The 17,600-nt window shown below is 44.2% G+C and overlaps 1 protein-coding gene across 1 annotated transcript in view; it reads left to right on the top strand.

Moving 5' to 3' along the window:
* Window positions 1–14,773: 14,773 nt before the first annotated feature.
* LOC140191705 (TANK-binding kinase 1-binding protein 1-like) overlaps window positions 14,774–17,600 on the top strand; it is a 185,042-nt gene continuing 182,215 nt past the window's right edge. The window contains exon 1 of the mRNA XM_072249358.1: window positions 14,774–14,833. The gene's annotated coding sequence lies outside the window, so the exon portion shown is untranslated. The remainder of the gene's footprint in view (window positions 14,834–17,600) is intronic.

The raw sequence follows: 17,600 nt of genomic DNA, 5'->3' as shown, positions 1-17,600 counted from the left end.
TATTTGATGTTGTATCTCAATAAATTAAAAAGAAAATATGGATTTTTGACACATGAACTTGAGGAGGCAGATACTTGCGGGCAGATTTGCTAGAGATGATGGAGAGAGTTTCAACTACCTTGGCAGGGGAGTGCGAACTGGAATGATAGGGCTGAGGATGGGGCAGCTGGTATACAATTAGATGCAGTGTGTAGGGTGAGACCATGATTAAGGACAGGCAGATGATAGGGCACAATTGCAGTCAGTGGGAGCAGCTGAAGTGTAAATTGGGGCAAAATCAAAAAGGGTGATGAATACTAGACTGAAGGTGTTATACTTGAATGCATGCAGTATACGGAATCAGGTAGTGCAGCCAGAGATTGTCAGATACGATGTCATGGGCATCACTGAGTCGTGGTTGAAAGAAATTGGGAGCTGAACATCCAAGGATACACATTCTATCAAAAGGACAGGAAGGTAAGCAGAGGGGATGGGGCAGCTCTGTCGACATAAAATGAAAACAAATCCTTAGAACGAGGTGACATAGGATTGGAAGATGTAGAATCTATGTGGGTAGAGTTAAGAAACTGCAAGGGTAAAAAGACCTTGATGGGAATTATATACAGACCTCCAAACAGCAGCTAGGATGTGAGGTACAAGTTACAACAGGAGATAGAAAAAGCATGTAGAAAGGGCAATGTTATGGTAATCATGAGAAGTTTCAATATGCAGGTTGGTAGACTAGGAAAATCAGATTGGTGCTGGATCCCAAAAGAGGGAATATGTAGAATGCCTATGAGATCAATTTTTAGAACAGCTTGTAGTTGAGCCCTCTAGGGAAAAGACTAGTCTGGACTGGGTGTTGTGTAATGAACCTGATTTGATTAGGGAGCTTAAGGTAAAGGAACCTTAAGAGACAATGATCATAACATGATAGACTTCACCCTGCAGTTAGAGAGGGAAAAGCTAAAGTCAGATGTATCAGTTTCATGTGGAGTAAAGGGAATTACAGAGGCATAAGAGAGGAGCTGGCTAAAGTTGATTGAATGGAGACACTAGCAGTGATGATGACAGAATGGCTGGAGTTTCAGGGAGAAATTTGGAAGATGCGAGATAGATACATACCAGAGAAAAAAGAGTATTCAAAAGGGATAATGAGGCATCCATGGCTGACAAAGGAAGTAAAAGACAGCATAAAAGCAAAAGAGAGGGCATATATATAGCAAAAATGAGAGGGAAATTAGAGGACTGAGAAGCTTTTAAAAACCAACAAAAGGCGACAAAAAAGCCATAAGGAGAGAAAAGATGAAATATGAAGGTAAACTAGTCAATAATATGAAAGATTTTTCAGATATATAAAAGAGGTATGGTTCTGAAAGAGGTACATAGCTGAAGAGATTGTGGAGGCATTTTTAGTGATCTTTCAAGAATCACTAGATTGGTTCTGGAAACTTGGAACATTATAAAGGTCATTCCACTCTTCAAGAATGGAAGGAGACAGGAGAAAGAAAATTATAGGCCAGTTAACTTGACTTCACTGGTTGGAAAGATGTTGAAATGTTGAAAGGCCTAGACAGAGTAAATGTGGAAAGGATTTTTCCCATGGTGGGGAGTCTAGGACAAGAGGGCATAGCCTCAGGATAGAGAGACATCCATTTAAAACAAAGATGCAGAGAAATTTCTTCATTCAAAGGCTGGTGAATTTGTGGAATTTGCTACCACAGGCAGCTGTGGAGGCCAGGTCATTGGGAGTATAAAAGGCAGAGATTGATAGATTCCTGATTGGTCATGGCATCAAAGGTTATGGGGAGAAGGCTGGGGAGAGTAGAAAAGGATCAGACTTGATGAGCCAAACAACCTAATTCTGCTCCTATGCCTTATGGTCTTATTATTAAAGATGAGGTTTCGAGATAGTTCGAGGCACATGATAAAATGGGCCGAAGTCAGCATGGTTTCCTTAAGGGGAAATCTTGCCTGACAAATCTTTTGGAATTCTTTGAGAAAATAAGAAGCAGGATAGACAAAGGAGAGTCAGTGGATGTTGTTTACTTGGATGTTCAGAAGGCCTTTGACAAGGTGCCACACATGAGGCTGCTAAACAAGATAAGAGCTCATGGTATTATAGGAAAGATACTAACATGTATAGAGCAATGGCTGATTTGCAAGAGGTAAAGCGTGGGAATAAAGGGAAATTTTTCTGGTTGGCTGCCAGTGACTAGTGGTGTTCCAAAGAGGTCTGTGTTGGGACCGATTCTTATTACATTACTGTATATGTCAATGATTTGGATGATGGAATTTGTGGCCAAATTTGTGAACGAAACAAAGAAAGGTGGAGGGGCAGGGAACGTTGAGGAAGCCGGGAGTCTGCAGAAGGACTTAGACAGGTTGGGAGAATTAGCAAAAAAAGTGGCAAATGGAATACAATGTAGGAAAGTTTATGGTCATGCACTTTGGTAAAGGAATAACGGCATAAACTATTTTCTAAATGGGAAGAAAATTCAAAAAAACCAGAGCTGCAAAGGGAGTGGGAGAAGGAGGTCTGAGAATCGGAGCGGGAGTGCGGAGGAAACCATTTTCGAATTTTTCTTTTTTTTTCCATCGGCGTTCAGAGAGGCGGGACTGCGCAGGCGTGTGACGTCGGGCAGTGAAGCGCGGAAGATTTAAAAGGACAGAAATCCTGCTTCGGATTTAATTCGGAGAAGGAAGTCTGAGAATCAGAGCGGGAGTGCGGAGGAAGCCATTTTTGAATTTTTCGTTTTTTTTCCATCGGCATTCAGAGAGGCGGGACTGCGCAGGTGTGTGACGTCAGGCAGTGAAGCGCGGAAGATTTAAAAGGACAGAAATCCTGCTTCGGATTTAGTTCGGAGAAGGAAGTCTGAGAATCAGAGCGGGAGTGCGGAGGAAGCCATTTTTGAATTTTTCGGTTTTTTTTCCATCGGCGTTCAGAGAGGCGGGACTGCGCAGGTGTGTGACGTCGGGCAGTGAAGCGCAGAAGATTTAAAAGGAACACAGCCTCATATAGCGGGCAGCGTAGTTTGTGGGCGGCGGAGTGAGCCGGGAGCAGAGTGAAGGCTTAAGGGCTTCGGCTCAACGGGCTTAGGCGGAAATGGGCGAGGCGAGGAAGGTTTGGTATTCATTTTTTGTTGTTATTTGAGGAGAGGGGCAGTATGAGTGTGAGGGCAGTTTGTTGTTCTCGGTGCCGGATGTGGGAAGCCCTAGAGTCTCCAAGCCTCCCGGACGTTCACATCAGCGCCAGGTGCGCCGAGATGCAGCTCCTAAGGGACCGCGTTAGGAAACTGGAGCTGCAGCTCGATGACCTTCGTCTGGTCAGGGAGAGTGAGGAGTTGATAGAGAGGAGTTACAGGCAGGTGGTCACACCAGGGCCACAGGAGGCAGACAAGTGGGTCATGGTTAGGAGGGGGAAGGGGAAGAGTCAGGTAATAGAGAGTACCCCGGTGGCTGTGCCCCATGACAATAGGTACTCCTGTTTGAGTACTGTTGGGGGGGGGACAGCTTACCTGGGGGAAGCGACAGTGGCTGTGCCTCCGGCACAGAGTCCGGCCCTGTAGCTCAGAAGGGTAGGGAAAGGAAGAGGAGGGCAGTTGTAATAGGGGACTCGATAGTAAGGGGTCAGATAGGCGATTCTGTGGACGCAGTCCAGAGACCTGGATGGCAGTTTGCCTCCCTGGTGCCAGGGTCCGGGATATTTCTGATCGCGTCCAAGATATCCTGAAGTGGGAGGGTGAGGAGCCAGAGGTCGTGGTACATATAGGTAGCAATGACATAGGTAGGAAAAGGGAAGAGGTCCTGAAAGGAGAATATAGGGAGTTAGGAAGGGAGTTGAGAAAAAGGACTGCAAAGGTAGTAATCTCGGGATTACTGCCTGCGCCACGCGACAGTGAGAGTAGGAATGCGATGAGGTGGAGGATAAATGTGTGGCTGAGGGATTGGAGCAGGGGGCAGGGATTCAAGTTTTTGGATCATTGGGACCTCTTTTGGTGCAGGCGTGACCTGTACAAAAAGGACGGGTTACACTTGAATCCTAGGGGGACCAATATCCTGGTGGGGAGATTTGTGAGGGCTACTGAGGTGACTTTAAACTAGAATGGTTGGGGGGTGGGAATCAAATTAAAGAGACTAGGAGAGAGGAGGTTAGTTCACAACAGGGGGATGGGAACAAGTGCAGAGAGACAGAGGGGTGTAAAATAAGGGTAGAAGCAAAAAGTAGTAAGGTGAAAATTAAATGTGGCAGGCAGGCAAATCCAGGGCAAAAATCAAAAAGGGCCACTTTTCAACATAATTGTATAAGGGCTGAGAATGTTGTAAAAGCGAGCCTGAAGGCTTTGTGTGTCAATGCAAGGAGTATTCGTTACAAGGTGGATGAATTAAAAGTGCAGATTGTTATTAATGAATATGATATAGTTGGGATCACAGAGACATGGCTCCAGGGTGACCAAGGATGGGAGCTCAACATTCAGGGATATTCAATATTCAGGAGGGATAGACATGAAAGAAAAGGAGGTGGGGTAGCATTGCTGGTTAGAGAGGAGATTAACGCAATAGAAAGGAAGGACATTAGCCGGGAGGATGTGGAATCGATATGGGTAGAGCTGCATAACACTCAGGGGCAGAAAACGCTGGTGGGAGTTGTGTACAGGCCACCTAACAGTAGTAGTGAGGTTGGGGATGGTATTAAACAGGAAATTAGAAATGCGTGCAATAAAGGAACAGCAGTTATAATGGGTGACTTCAATCTACATACAGATTGGGTGAACCAAATTGGTAAGGGTGCTGAGGAAGAGGATTTCTTAGAATGTATGCGGGATGGTTTTTTGAACCAACATGTCGAGGAACCAACTAGAGAGCAGGCTATTCTAGACTGGGTATTGAGCAATGAGGAAGGGTTAATTAGCAATCTTGTCATGAGAGGCCCCTTGGGTAAGAGTGACCATAATATGGTGGAATTCTTCATTAAAATGGAGAGTGACATAGTTAATTCAGAAACAAAGGTTCTGAACTTAAAGAAGGGTAACTTTGAAGGTATGAGACGTGAATTAGCTAAGATAGACTGGCAAATGACACTTAAAGGATTGACGGTGGATATGCAGTGGCAAGCATTTAAAGATCGCATGGATGAACTGCAACAATTGTTCATCCCAGTTTGGCAAAAGAATAAATCAGGGAAGGTAGTGCACCCATGGCTGACAAGGGAAATTAGGGATTGCATCAATTCCAAAGAAGAAGCATACAAATTAGCCAGAAAAAGTGGCTCACCTGAGGACTGGGAGAAATTCAGAGTCCAGCAGAGGAGGACAAAGGGCTTAATTAGGAAAGGGAAAAAAAGATTATGAGAGAAAACTGTCAGGGAACATAAAAACTGACTGTAAAAGCTTTTATAGATATGTGAAAAGAAAAAGATTGGTCAAGACAAATGTAGGTTCCCTACAGACAGAAACAGGTGAATTGATTATGGGGAGCAAGGACATGGCAGACCAATTGAATAACTACTTTGGTTCTGTCTTCACTAAGGAGGACATAAATAATCTTCCGGAACTAGTAGGGGACAGAGGGTCCAGTGAGATGGAGGAACTGAGGGAAATACATGTTAGTAGGGAAGTGGTGTTAGGTAAATTGAAGGGATTAAAGGCAGATAAATCCCCAGGGCCAGAATGTCTGCATCCCAGAGTGCTTAAGGAAGTAGCCCAAGAAGTAGTGGATGCATTAGTGATAATTTTTCAAAACTCTTTAGATTCTGGACTAGTTCCTGAGGATTGGAGGGTGGCTAATGTAACCCCGCTTTTTTAAAAAAGGAGGGAGAGAGAAACTGGGGAATTATAGACTGGTTAGCCTAACATCGGTGGTGGGGAAAATGCTAGAGTCAGTTATCAGAGATGTGATAACAGCACATTTGGAAAGCAGTGAAATCATCAGACAAAGTCAGCATGGATTTATGAAAGGAAAATCATGCCTGACGAATCTCATAGAATTTTTTGAGGATGTAACTAGTAGAGTGGATAGGGGAGAACCAGTGGATGTGGTATATTTGGATTTTCAAAAGGCTTTTGACAAGGTCCCACACAAGAGATTAGTGTGCAAACTTAAAGCACACGGTATTGGGGGTAAGGTATTGATGTGGATTGAGAATTGGTTGGCAGACAGGAAGCAAAGAGTGGGAGTAAACGGGACCTTTTCAAAATGGCAGGCAGTGATTAGTGGGGTACCTCAAGGCTCAGTGTTGGGACCCCAGTTGCTTACAATATATATTAATGACTTAGATGAGGGAATTAAATGCAGCATCTCCAAGTTTGCGGATGACACGAAGCTGGGCGGCAGTGTTAGCTGTGGGAGGATGCTAAGAGGATGCAGGGTGACTTGGATAGGTTAAGTGAGTGGGCAAATTCATGGCAGATGCAATTTAATGTGGATAAATGTGAGGTTATCCACTTTGGTGGCAAAAACAGGAAAACAGATTATTATCTGAATGGTGGCTGATTAGGAAATGGGGAGGTGCAACGAGGCCTGGGTGTCATTATACACCAGTCACTGAAAGTGGGCATGCAGGTACAGCAGGCGGTGAAAAGGGCGAATGGTATGCTGGCATTCATAGCAAGAGGATTCGAGTACAGGAGCAGGGAGGTACTACTGCAGTTGTACAAGGCCTTGGTGAGACCACATCTGGAGTACTGTGTGCAGTTTTGGTCCCCTAATCTGAGGAAAGACAGCCTTGCCATAGAGGGAGTACAAAGAAGGTTCACCAGATTGATTCCTGAGATGGCAGGACTTTCATATAATGAAAGACTGGATCAACTAGGCTTATACTCTCTGGAATTTAGAAGAGTGAGGGGGATCTTATTGAAACATATAAAGTCCTAAAGGGATTGGACAGGCTAGATGCAGGAAGATTGTTCCCGATGCTGGGGAAGTCCAGAACGAGAGGTCACAGTTTGAGGATAAAGGGGAAACCTTTTAGGACTGAGATTAGGAAAAACTTCTTCACACAGAGAGTGGTGAATCTGTGGAATTCTCTGCCACAGGAAACAGTTGAGGCCAGTTCATTGGCTATATTTAAGAGGGAGTTAGATATGGCCCTTGTGGCAAAAGGGTTCGGGGGTATGGAGGGAAGGCTGGTACAGGGTTCTGAGTTGGATGATCAGCTATGATCATACTGAATGGCGGTGCAGGCTCGAAGGGCCGAATGGCCTACTCCTGCACCTATTTTCTATGTTTCTATGAGTGGGGAGTCCTGGTGCAGGATTCCTGAAAAGTTAACTTGCAGGCTGGGTCAGTAGTGAGAAAGGCAAATGCAATGTTAACATTCATCTTAAGAGGACTAGAATATAAACTGGGTGGTGGGGCGGATACCAGAGGAGGTATAAGTTGCTCCTTCCCTCCGCTAGCCTGCAGGCCACCCTTGGACAAGGTGTAGCACCTGCTTAGCCCCCTGTTCAGGGTCATGTTAAGCCATGAGAACAGGTAGTGGATGGTCGTATGAGCAGCTGGTGCAAATCACAAGTTATAGTCATAGTCATAGTCACAGTCATAGTCATACTTTATTGATCCCGGGGGAAATTGGTTTTCGTTACAGTTGCACCATACATAATAAATAGTAATAGAACCATAAATAGTTAAATAGTAATATGTAAATTATGCCAGGAAATAAGTCCAGGACCAGCCTATCGGCTCAGGGTATCTGACCCTCCAAGGGAGGAGTTGTAAAGTTTGATGGCCACAGGCAGGAATGACTTCCTATGACGCTCTGTGTTGCATCTTGGTGGAATGAGTCTCTGGCTGAATGTACTCCTGTGCCCAACCAGTACATTATGTAGTGGATGGGAGACATTGTCCAAGATGGCATGCAACTTGGACAGCATCCTCTTTTCAGACACCACCGTCAGAGAGTCCAGTTCCATCCCCACAACATCACTGGCCTTATCAATGAGTTTGTTGATTCTGTTGGTGTCTGCTACCCTCAGCCTGCTGCCCCAGCACACAACAGCAAACATGATCGCACTGGCCACCACAGACTCGTAGAACATCCTCAGCGTCGTCCGGCAGATGTTAAAGGACCCCAGTCTCCTCAGGAAATAGAGACGGCTCTGACTCTTCTTGTAGACAGCCTCACTGTTCTTTGACCAGTCCAGTTTATTGTCAATTCGTATCCCCAGGTATTTGTAATCCTCCACCATGTCCACACTGACCCCCTGGATGGAAACGGGGTCACCGGTACCTTAGCTCTCCTCAGGTCTACCACCAGCTCCTTAGTCTTTTTCACATTAAGCTGCAGATAATTCTGCTCACACCATGTGACAATGTTTCCTACCATAGCCCTGTACTCAACCGCATCTCCCTTGCTGATGCATCCAACTATGGCAGAGTCATCAGAAAACTTCTGAAGAGGACAAGACTCTGTGCAGTAGTTGAAGTCCGAGGTGTAAATGGTGAAGAGAAAGGGAGACAAGACAGTCCCCTGTGGAGCCCCAGTGGTGCTGATCACTCTGTCGGACACACAGTGTTACAAGCACACGTACTGTGGTCTGCCAGTCAGGTAGTCAGGAATCCATGACACCAGGGAAGCATCCACCTGCATCACTGTCAGCTTCTCCCCCAGCAGAGCAGGGCGGATGGCGTTGAATGCACTGGAGAAGTCAAAAAACATGACCCTCACAGTGCTCGCTGGCTTGTCCAGGAGGGCGTAGACACGGTTCAGCAGGTAGACGATGGTATCCTCAACTCCTAGTCGGGGCTGGTAGGCAAACTGGAGGGGATCTAAGTGTGGCCTGACCATAGGCCGGAGCAGCTCCAGAACAAGTCTCTCCAGGGTCTTCATGATGTGGGAGGTCAATGCCACCGGTCTGTAGTCATTGAGGCTGCTGGGGTGCAGCGTCTTCGGTTGATTCTGTGACCACTGGTGCAAGGCAGGCAATCTCTGAAGAGTATTGATAATGGCTGGTGTCACCCATCTTGTAAAGACACACACTGCCCAGAAGAAAGCAATGGCAAGCCACTTCTGTAGAAAAATTTGCCAAGAACAATCATGATCATGGGACCATGATCGCCCATGTCATACGACATGGAACATAATGATGATGATAATATAAAAGTAAGGATGTAATGCTGAGAGTTTATAAAGCATTGGTCAGACCACGCTTGGAGTTTTGTGAGCAGTTTTGGGCCTCTTATCTAATAAAAGATGTTCTGGCATTAGAGAGAGTCCAGAGTAGGTTCATGAGAATGATTGCGGGAATGAAAGGGTGTGTTTGATGGCTCTGGGCCTGCACTCACTGAAGTTTAGAAGAATGAGGGGTGATCTCATTGAAACATATTGAATATTGAAAGGCCTATATAGAGTAGATATGGAAAGAATATTTCCAATAATGGAGGAGCCGAGGACCAGAGGGCAGAGACTCAGAATATAGAGATGTCCATTTAGTACAGAGATGAGGAGGAATTTCTTTAACCACAGAGTGGTGAATCTGTGGAATTCATTGCCACAGATGGCTGTGGAGGCCAAGTCACTGGATATATTTAAAGCAGAGGTTGACCAGTTCTTGATTAGTCAGGGCACCAAAGGTTATGGGGAGAAGTCAGGAGACTGGGTTTGAGAGGGAAAATAAATCAGCCATGATGGAATGGCAGGGGGGACACAATGGTTCGAATGGTGTAATTCTTCCCCTGTGCCTTATGGTTGTATGGTCTTAAAAGGCATATGGTCTTGTGGTCTTAGGTACATGCTAATGGAAACTGTATGTTTGTACTGGCTGAGCCTCGTTCCATGTAGTTTGACCGATTCTGTGAATAAGAGTGCCAAATCTAGAAAAGGTGCTTAAAATAACCATCACCAATGGTGTGGAACACACAGTAACAAACATAATGAAAAAAAATCAATATTAATTTTAAAGCTTTATCTGCTGTAAAAGGTTTTTTTTCCATTAGAGATTCACCGCTTGTTAGAAAAAAGATCATTCTTATAGGTCATGATTTGTCACCAGATTAACAGCAGCATAAATGCCACTTTGTGAAAATCTAAAACTACAGATGTTGAAAATCTGAAATCGAAACAGACACTGTTGGAGAGACAGATTCAGTGTTTCTGGTTGAAGGCTCTTCATCAGAACAAAAATATTGAGAAAACAAGTTAGTTCAAAGTTGCAGAGTGCGTGGGGGAGGAACGGAAGGGACATAGGGAATATCTCTGATAGGCTGAGGCCAAGGTTGCCATGGCGACATGTTGTTTAGGAAACAGTATGGTTGATAGAATAATGAGGATTGTATGAGAGAGGAAAAAAAGCACAAAGGGGCATGTAAAAACTCTGAAATGCAGGCCAGATCATTGCACAAAACTGAAAAAAAATCCAAGTGTTGGAAATGCTGAGGATCAGGCTGTATCTCTGAAAACACACGAAACTAAGTTAGTTGGGAAGATTTAAACTTCTTTAGGGTAGCATCCCTGGAAGAGACTTCGCGGGGTCGTAACCCAATCACAAACAAGAGAAAATTTGCAGATGCTGGAAATCCAAGCAATGCATAAAATCTCAGCCCAAAACGTCGACTGTACATTTTTCCATAGATGCTGCCTGGCCTGCTGAGTTCCTCCAGCATTTGTGTGTGTTGCCTGGATTTCCAACATCTGTAGATTTTCTCTTGTTTGTGATTGGAAAGTAAGTTACTTACAGATTGATAACCTTACAGCAAAATTGGCCAATTCTGATAGAAACAGAGAAAGTAGGTTGCTATAATAGATGCTGCCTGATCTGCTGAATTCCTCCAGAATTTTGTGTCTGTTGCTCAGGATTTCCAACATCTGCAGGATCCCTTGTGTTTGTGGGTTGGTACAATTGTTTAATCTGATATTGAATCAGAATCAGAAGCATTATCGCTGACTTATAAGATGTGAAATTTGTTGTTTTGTGCCAGCCATTCAGTGCAAAGACCTAAGGTTACTATAAATTACTAAAAATTACAAAAAAAGAAATAAATAGTGCAAAAGAAAGGGAACAACAAGGTAGTGTTCATGGACCTTCTTGAAGGCTGGCACATGCTGAATGGAAGATGAGTTGCTGTTCCTCAAATATTAGAGACCATAGACAGTTAAGTCAGAGTGGGAGTGGGATGGAGGATTAGTGACAGACAATCAGAAGCCCAGGGTTGTTCCTATTGATTGGGTGAAGGTACTCCACAATATAGGCACCGAATCTGTATTTGGTTTCCCCAGTATTGAGGAGTTCACATCGTGAGCACCAAATGCAACACACAAGATTAGAAGGAGTACAGATGAACTGAAGAGCAGCTGGATGGTGGGAAGGGAAGAGATAAAAGGAAATGTATTTGCATGGGAAGCTTCTATGAAATGGGGAGTTCTTGGGGCAAAGAAAAAGCAGTCTTGGGAATCAGGATGGGAACCAAACCCTTTGGAATGTTGAATAAGAGGTAAGAGGAAGATATGATTGGTACTGGAATCTGTTATGATAGTGGAAGTTGAGGAGGGTGGTTTATTGAATATAGAGGCTAGTGAGATGGAAAATGAGAAGCAGAGCAGCTGTCTCCTTGCTCTGACCAGGTGCAGAGTGGATGACAGCAGTGGTATGGAAAATACATTAAATGCTGTCAAGGGCTCTATCTCTTATGTTAAATCGGAATCCATGGGGTTCAGGAGGAAGGGAAACCTCTGACAATGATGGAGGAACTGGGAGAATGGAATGACATCTCTACAGGAGGCAAATGTAGTTTCATGTAAACAACTTGCCTGTGTAGACATAGCACAGAAAGTTCCAGTGAGAGCAGGTGGACAGGTAACGTTGGTTGTCCAAAGGTTGCTGTCGAAACTGTACCACCTTCCATCTGTGTAAAGCTGGCATCTTACTACTCTTTTATATTGCAAATTTGTTTGTATATTTACTTTCTCTTTCTCACTTCCTACAATCAAACCTTTCAATGTCAAAGTTCTTTATATGGGATAAACGTAGACAGTCCATAAAATTGCTTCGTTTATTTCAGTCCATATCCATTTTAAATACCGCCTGCCAGCTCCCTGGCATTCAAATTCATTGTTATGCCACTTCAGTCACATCCCTCAAGGACATAATTATTGTTGGATATTTTTTAAAAATGTTAACTTTAAAATGTTACTTTTTAACTTAACTTTTCTGCCTCCTTTCTCTTTCTCTTTCTTAATCCGCACTCTTCATTTAATTTTTCTTGATGTATCTCTTTCAACGTCGAATTCACTTGTTCTATTCCAGACTTCTTTTCCAATCCTTACAATGTTCATTTCACAATGCTAACATTTAGTGGTTAAGGAAATAGTAGCTTGCCTTGTCCATGCAATTCAAATATTCTGATTCACATACTGTGTTGTTATCTATATACACTCAGTGGTGACTTTATTAAGTACCTCCTATACCTGATAAAGTGGTCACTGAGTGTGTGTTTGTGGTCTTCTGCTGCTGTAGCCCATCCACTTCAAGGTTCAACATGTTGTGCATTCAGAGATGCTCTTCTGCACACCACTGTTGTAACACGTGATTATTTGAGTTACTGTCGCCTTCCTGTCAGCTTGAACCAGTCTGGCCATTCTCTGACCTCTCTCATTAACAAGGTGTTTTCCCTGCTTACTGGATTTTTAAAATGTTTTTCACACCATTCTCTGTAAACTCCAGAGACTGTTGTGCGTGAAAATCCCAGGAGATAGGCAGATTCTGAGATACTCAAACCACCCCATTTGCCACCAATAATCATTCCATGGTCAAAGTTACTTAGGTCACATTTCTTCCCCTTTTTGATATTTGGTCTGAAGAACAACTGAACCTCTTGACCATGTCTGCATGCTTTTATGCATTGAGCATCCTCCATGTGATTGGCTGAATAGAGTTTTGCATTAATGAGCTGGTGTATAGGTGTACATAATAAAGTGGCCACTGAGAGTATATTCATTCAAAGGATGTCGACTTTGCCCGGTGAGCCAAAATTCAGATGCCTATCCCTTGTTGCCCTTGAGAGGTTGGGAGTTGTGTTCTTGAACTGCTGTATTCACTGAGAGGTGGGTATACCCACAATGCTGTTAGGGAGAGAGTTCCAGGATTTTGACCCAGTGAAGGTGAAGGAATGTCAATTTTCAAGTCAGGATGGTGTGCGACTTGTACAACAGCCTCTATATGGTGGTGTTCCCATGCTTTTGCTTTTGATGGCTTTGACCTTCTAGCTTGTATGTAAAGAGTCATGTAAAACCTGTAAAAACTGCAATGTACAAGTCTAACTACAGGCAGATGCCATCAGATCTCCTGCTGGAGGTAAAATATGCTCAGATCTTTTGTAATGTTGCTAAAATCTTAACTGAATTCTTGCTTATTTCTATAGGAAGAGGTACAGTTGACGTTTCGGGCCGAGATCTTTCGTCAGGACTAACTGAAAGAAGAGATAGTAAGAGATTTGAAAGTGGGAGGGGGAGGGGGAGATCCAAAATGATAGAAGAAGACAGGAGGGGGAGGGATGGAGCCAAGAGCTGGACAGGTGATTGGCAAAAGGGATATGAGAGGATCATGGGACAGGAGGCCTTGGGGGAAAGAAAGGGGGAGGGGGGAATCACCTGTCCAGCTCTTGGCTCCATCCCTCCCCCTCCTGTCTTCTCCTATCATTTTGGATCTCCCCCTCCCCCTCCCACTTTCAAATCTCTTACTAGCTCTTCCTGCAGTTAGTCCTGACGAAAGGTCTTGGCCCGAAACGTCGACTGTACCTCTTCCTAGAGATGCTGCCTGGCCTGCTGCGTTCACCAGCAACTTTGATGTCTGTTGCTTGAAATTCCAGCATCTGCAGATTTCCTCGTGTCTTGCTTATTTCATTTATTTATACTTCCTGTTTATAGTTGCAAGAGATTCTGCAGATGCTGGAAATCTTGAGCACTGACACAAAATGCTGGAGGAACTCAGCAAGTCAGGCAACACCTATAGAGGGGAATGAACAGTCACTGTTTCGGGCCAAGACCCTTCGTCAGGACTCAGAAGGAAAGGGGCAAAAGTCAAAATAAAAAAGGAAGCCATCCATATTAATTCCCACACCAACATGTCTGTCCATGTTCTCCTGCCACGATGAGGCCAAATGCAGGCTAGAGCACACCTCATATTCCGTCTGGGTAGTCTCCAACCTGATGATATGAATATTGATTTATCTAACTTCTGGTAACCACTCCCATGTTCCCTGCCCCCCTTTTTGCTGCCTCCATTCTGGTTGCTCTTTCAACCCTTCTCTTTTCCTCCCCTGCACTTGTGACCTGTCCACTATCTCCCTCAGGTTCCCACCTCCTTCCCTTTATTTCTAACTCTCTTATCAGACTTGTTCTTATTTAGCTTTTCCACCTATCACCTCCCAGCTTCTTACTTCACCCACCCCTTCCAAACCCACCCATCTTGCCCCTCACCTGGTCTCACCTATCACCTGCCAGCTTACCCCCATCTTCTTATTCTTGCTTCTGCCCCCTTCCTTTCCAGTCATGATGAAAGATCTCAGCTGGAAACATCAACTGTTTTTTTTAACCTCTCCATAGGTGCTCCCTGATTTGCTGAGTTCTTCCAGCACTTCGTATGGATTTATTTGTCAGGTACGCATCAAAATAGTGAAACATTGACACATACAGTGAAATGTGTCATTGTCATCAATGGCAAACACAATGTGAGGATGTGCTGAGGGCAGACTGAAGATGTGGCTGTGCTTCAGGTGCCAACATAGCATGCCCACAACTTACTAACCCTTATTAACCCATACGTCTTTGGAATATAGGAGGAAACCGGAGCACCCAGAGGAAACCCACGTAGTCATAGGGAGATTGTCCAGCGGTGGGAATTGAACCCCGATTTCAGGCACTGTAAGTTGATACACTAGCTGCTGCGCTACTATACTGCTAAACTGTGGTGACTGGAGTTTTGCTAGTTGGGTCAAGAACTGTATGGTTGAAGGAAAGTAGCTGTTCCTGAACCTGGTGGTGTGGGGCTCTCCCAGATAAAACTAGGAATGGCAATAACTGAAGAGCAAAAAAACTTCAGAAGCTGAAAATGTGAAAGAGAACCAGAAAATGCTGTAAATGCTCAGCAAGTCAGGCAGCATCTGTGCAGGGAGAAGCAAGTTAAAATTTTATGTCAGTGCTGCAATTGTAAGATACAAAACAGAACAGTTGCTAGAAATTTGAAGAAAATAGAATGTTGGAAATACACACACAGCAGACTATTTTTGCATTTGTAGAGAAGGAGAAGTGGATTTAACATTACAGATTGTTAGGTTAGCACCATACAGTACTTCACCTGTTTCCATGACAACTGGAGCTTCAAGAAGCAGAGGCAAAGGTGTGCAGTTGGCAACTTGAGCGTATAGAAGGGAATTGAGAGGAAATTCCAAAGGACAATACTGGCCGAAGTCAACCAAGGAGAGAAGCTCAATACAAGAGGGGGAAGCAGAGTCCAGGGAATGTATCCAGCAGATACATTCTTTGCAGAATGTAATAACTTTGTCAAACATAGGCATTCAGAAGACAGTGAGTTTCTTGGTGAGAGTGTGCTGACTGGTCAGGGATAAAGTAATGTCTTCAGCCTGAACTTTACAGTCATTGGGAGAAGTCGGTCAGAAGTTCATGCACAGAAGATCTGTAAGATTGGGCTCTCTTCCTGGGAGTTCTGGTTATAGATCCAAATACCTTTGCAGGGGCATGTATTCAGCAACATAAGACCATAAGCCCATAGAACATAGGAACAGAATTAGGCCTTTCAACCCACCGAGTCTGCTCTGCCATTCCATTATGGCTGATCCCAGATCCCATTCAATCCCATACACCTGCCATCTCGATGTGGGGATTGATGACCTTTCATCAAAAGTGTCCAATTTTGACTCAAATTGCAATTAAATACCTGATGAATGTGAAGTACCTGGAGCCTACATTCGATTTCGCTGCAATTTCACAGAAATCCAAGTGGCATGGGATCGAGAATTAAAATGTTAGGCACCTGGAATGGGATAAGCCATTCATCACTGACAGCAAACTCATCCAAGGATTCTGATGAAGGATCTTCAACCTGAAACATTTCCACAGATGCTGCTTGATGGGCTGAGTTCTTCCAGCATTTTTCTTCTTATTTCAAAGATTTCACTGATCCTCTAGAAATATGAGAGCATCATTTAGACTGACAATTAAGAGGAATTCTGATGGAGTTCTGTGGTGATGGAAGTGCATTTTTCAAATCCAATATTAAACTGCTGCGCTGCCTTCTCTCTCAGAAGGGGAAAAAACGCAAAGAGAGTAATATGTCCATTAGACCATAAGATATAAGACATAGGAGCAGAATCTCCCAGTGGCCACACATTTTAATTCCACATCCCATTCCCATTCTGATATGTCTATCCACAGCCTCCTCTACTGTAAAGATGAAGCCACACTGAGGTTGGAAGAACAACACCTTATATTCCGTCTGGGTAGCCTCCAACCTGATGGCATGAACATTGACTTCTCTAACTTCCGCTAATGCCCCACCTCCCCCTCGTACCCCATCCATTATTTATTTATATACACACATTCTTTCTCTCTCTCTTCTTTTTCTCCCTCTGTCCCTCTCACTATACTCCTTGCCCATCCTCTGGGCTTCCCCCCTCCCCCTTTCTTTCTCCCTGGGCCTCCTGTCCCATGATCCTCTCATATCCTCTTTGCCAATCACCTGTCCAGCTCTTGGCTCCATCCCTCCCCCTCCTGTCTTCTCCTATCATTTTGGATCTCCCCCTCCCCTTCCCACTTTCAAATTTCTTACTAACTCTTCCTTCAGTTAGTCCTGACGAAGGCTCTCTGCCCAAAACGTCGACTGTACCTCTTTCTAGAGATGCTGCGTGGCCTGCTGCGTTCACCAGCAACTTTGATGTGTGTTGCTTGAATTTCCAGCATCTGCAGAATTCCTCGTGTAGGAGCAGAATTACCCCGTTCTCCTGCCTTCTCCCCATAACCTTCAACACCCTTATTAATCAAGAACCTATCAATCTCCACTTTAAATATACCCAATGAATTGCCCTCCTCAGCTGCCTGTGGCAATGAGTTCCACAGATTCGCCACCCTCTGCCTAAATAAATTCCTCATCTCTGCTCTAAAGGGAATTCCTTCTATTCTGAAGTTGTGCCTTCTGTTCCTAGATTCTCCCACATTATGGTAAACACAAGCGATTCTGCAGATACTGGAAATCCAGAATAACACACACACAAAATGCTGGAGGAACTCAGCAGGTCAGGCAGCATCTGTGATGGAAAGAAATAAACAGTCAACGTTTTGGGCTGGTTAAGTTCATGTCATTTATGACATTGCTAAACGTGGGAGCTTGGTATGCATAAAATTAGCCGCTCTTTCTGGATTTGTTACATTCCAATATCTCTTGCAGTTGCTGGTAAATGTTTCCTGACTCCTCTCTTCCTTCCATTCTCCACCTCACCCCTATTTCCCCACAAGCCGAACAAGTAAGAAACAGTCTCACTCAAGGCAGAAAAAATTATGCCGTCTATCCCGTTTGAATGATTACTCTGGGATTGAAGCAGCTAGCTACAGCTTGGATATTGACTGCTCATGACAGGAACTCGCCCTAGTTTACCACCAAATATCATTGAACAAG

The sequence above is a fragment of the Mobula birostris genome, chromosome X, assembly GCF_030028105.1.
Source record: "Mobula birostris isolate sMobBir1 chromosome X, sMobBir1.hap1, whole genome shotgun sequence".
In the NCBI taxonomy this organism is placed as follows: Eukaryota; Metazoa; Chordata; class Chondrichthyes; order Myliobatiformes; family Myliobatidae; genus Mobula; species Mobula birostris.
This window is presented reverse-complemented; position numbering and strand designations above follow the sequence as displayed.